A 3,386-nucleotide genomic window follows, 5' to 3' on the forward strand; every position below is an offset into this window, starting at 1 on the left:
CCTCATGACCGCGTGAGAGAAAGGAGAGAGAAAGTGAAAGGATGGATGAAGGAGGAGAGAGAACCAGAGAGAACGTGCATCGGGGAGGGGGCAGGTCGAGGAGGCGTGGGGAGAGAAATTAAATGAGGAAAGTTTAATCTAGTTTCTAATCTGCCATTCTTGCACTAATCTTTCCACTACTCTCTCACCTTTGATTCGCAATCCTACGGCATATCAAATGCCCGCCGGAGTACGCAACCTCCGGAGGGGATTTTCAGGAGCCCGCTACCCTGTCCCGTGATGCCGAGAAATTAATAGCACAGCAAAAGAAAAGTTGTATGTATGTGAAGGAGGATAATATTTTCTCACCCACCTAGACAAACCATATTAGAAGGACATCACATATGTGGATATCGCTTTCGGGATGATACTAGCAATGATGTCATCGACGAAAAAGTACATGCATTTTCTTTAGCCCATCATTCCTTTCTCATTAAGCATCCGTTTTCAAATCCGTTTACACCATTATATTTTTTTGCACTAGATCTACGAAACAAGATCTATATTCACTATATTTTGAAACTGGCTGTCAACTTATACTAGTGCATAGTAGCTACTTATATACAAATTGTGCAACAACTTATGTGTGAATCTTAATGTACATACTAAGAAATAATTTTTTAGATACAATGCAATATCTTATGTGTAGGCAATATATCAAACTTATACAGAGATAGCAGGGCAATTTATATTGTATGTATTGTCTAGTAACAAGATAAATGTGTCATATTGTGCAAAGGATTGTAACAACTCGTGTGAAGCAATATGACAATTTATGTAGTATGCTTGATATCACTAATGTAGAGACAAATGTGGTTGCTAAGAGTTTTACACATAAGTTGCTCTATACTTAGTACATAAATAACTACACTACATTCAATATAAATTGTTAGTACACAAAAAGAGTACTCTAAAATATATGCATCATGGATTTTGTTTCGTAGATTTCATCATAAGAAATGCAGTGGTGAAAATGAAATTAAAAATGGACACTCCATTAGAAAGTTATCGCATTTTTTAAGTGAAAAAACAGAAAAAAAGTATGGGCTATAGCAACCCACATGCCGCAGCAGGTCGTGCGTAGGTCGCGCGCTCATGCGCTGGCGCGATCCCGCACGCAGTAGCTTTTTCCTTTCAAGATGCATCGTTGCCAACTCTGTAACGCTTCAAAGAAGTTATCACATGGTTACCTGTTAACGATCGGTGCGGGGTAGCTGGTCACGACGCCGCACTCAGTGCACGATCCTGACGCGGTGATGGCTCCGTCCGTGCTAGTTGGCCCTATCGATTAGCTTCTGGAATGAACGGTGGAAGATCAGAGGGAGGTTAGGTTCGTGCCCCTCCCTCCGTACAAACGTTGAATCGTCAGTGAGTGAAAGAACACGAGTTGTCATGATCGGGTGCGTGCAGCGTAGCAACCAGTTCGGTTGATCCTAGCTAAGATAAGCTAGGTAGGTAGCTTGTCGTGCTGAGATTCTGTTTGTTGTTTGAATTTCAACAGAGAACTGCCATGAAGCTCAAACAAATAGCAAATTTTTTGTGCAGCTTCCGAGAAGCTGGAAATCCAGAAAAGTTGAATGTATATGAAAAAAAGTAGAAAGGTCAGTTTTATGAGCTTTTCGTAGCTTTTTAAGCTCAGGAAGGTAAACACATCTTCTAAAAGAAAAGTTAGCATTGATTTTTCGGAATAAAAAGTCAGAAGCAGATTTTTCAAAAAAGATGAAAAGCTGCGGCTCCCTAGTAGCTAGGCCAGGCCAAGCGGCGAGCGCGCGCCGGTGGGCATGCGCGTAACTCCGGCACGCTTGATCGGTGGGCCGTCGTTTTCGCGAGCGGCGCGCGTCGCCGTCGGCGTGGGGGAGGACGGGCTGCGGCCTGTGCCGGCCGGCCCGGCCGGCTTTCGTCTCGATCGGCGGGTGGGCGCGCGGCGTGGCTACGTCGAGTACGTACGTGCTCGGCGGGGGGCCGCGCGCGGCGCGTGAGCGCACTTGTGCGTACGTGCACGCTCGATCTGGAGTTCTGGATGGATTCATGCACCGAAGAAAAGGAAACTGCATATGGTACAGGGGAAATCAATTCCTGGCTGGAAGCGATCCGGTACGGTACTTACCTGGAGAGTGCAATGATCGTGGTGTGTACTGTGGCGTCGGATGAGGGAGTCGTGACGGGGAAGGAAAACCAAACTTTGTCCCCTCCAAGCCTACTTGTCTGGCAAAGACGATTCCGGTCTAAAATAGCGGTTTTGCAGGAGGCTGGAAGCACTCGACAGGTCTGAACTGCTGTGACTGAACCGCGTTCGTGGAACTTCTTTGGGAGGGACACCAACTTTTTTTTTAAAAAAAAAGAAAAACAGAGAAGAGGCGTGTGGTGCGGGCAGACAACATGCGAGGAACATCGAGGCCACACGCCAAAAATGAAAAAGCGTGCCTGGACGTGGGAGGGAAAACGAGGAGGTAGGGCCCCACCTGCCTAGCCGGCCATGCTGTCCCGCGTTGCAGACGAACGGCACGAGCACGAGGCGAGGAGGAGGAAAAAAAGGGAGACGGAAAAGATCCCACGCCTCCGGTGCCATCCCTCGCCCCGATCCGCGCCCACATCGGGTGACGTGGACGTGCACGACGCCCCCCTCCCCTCCTCCGGGCCGGGCCTCCTCCATTCCATACGCACACAGCTCGTACAACATTAACCACTGAACATACTCACCCTTACTGACATAGCAGCCCAAATCACTGGGTCCCGCATGGCATAGAGAAAGAGCTAGATACATTAGTCGTACGTCTGATTTCTTGGACGAGGGGAGCCACCGCTGTCACGCGATTCCACGTGGGGCCCCCATCCACGCCCGCTACGGCAAACCGCGATACGAAATCCCAGAACTACCCCTCTTTCTTTTCCTTCCTCTGATCCTCTCCCTGGCGCGTACGACCCGTCCGGACCACCATAAATGCGCCTCCGCGACCGGATGCCCCCGCGCCGTCCCTGCGCCCGGCTCACGTGGACCTCGCGCCCTTCCCCTACTCCACCGACCCCAGCGGATCACTGGTTCACCACCACCGCACCGCGCACCGCAAGCAGCAGCGGCAATAAAGATGCGCCGTTTATTACACCACCAATAATACCGTGTCAGTGCAGTTGCCTATACCTGCCTGCTCCTCCTCTCCTCTCGTCTTGTGTTGCTGTCCCCCCCGGAGTGGAACTGGTGCCGCCATGTCACGCGCGCGTGGACCGCCGGATCATACGGCTCCGGCCTCCGGGCACTATAATTAACAGTTGCTGTCTACTTCCGCCTCGAGCCCAAGCCAATTATTTTATCATCATGATTTTTAATCTCGCTAGCGACGCTCAATGCC

Source organism: Setaria italica, chromosome V (assembly GCF_000263155.2).
Source record: "Setaria italica strain Yugu1 chromosome V, Setaria_italica_v2.0, whole genome shotgun sequence".
NCBI classification, from domain to species: domain Eukaryota; kingdom Viridiplantae; phylum Streptophyta; class Magnoliopsida; order Poales; family Poaceae; genus Setaria; species Setaria italica.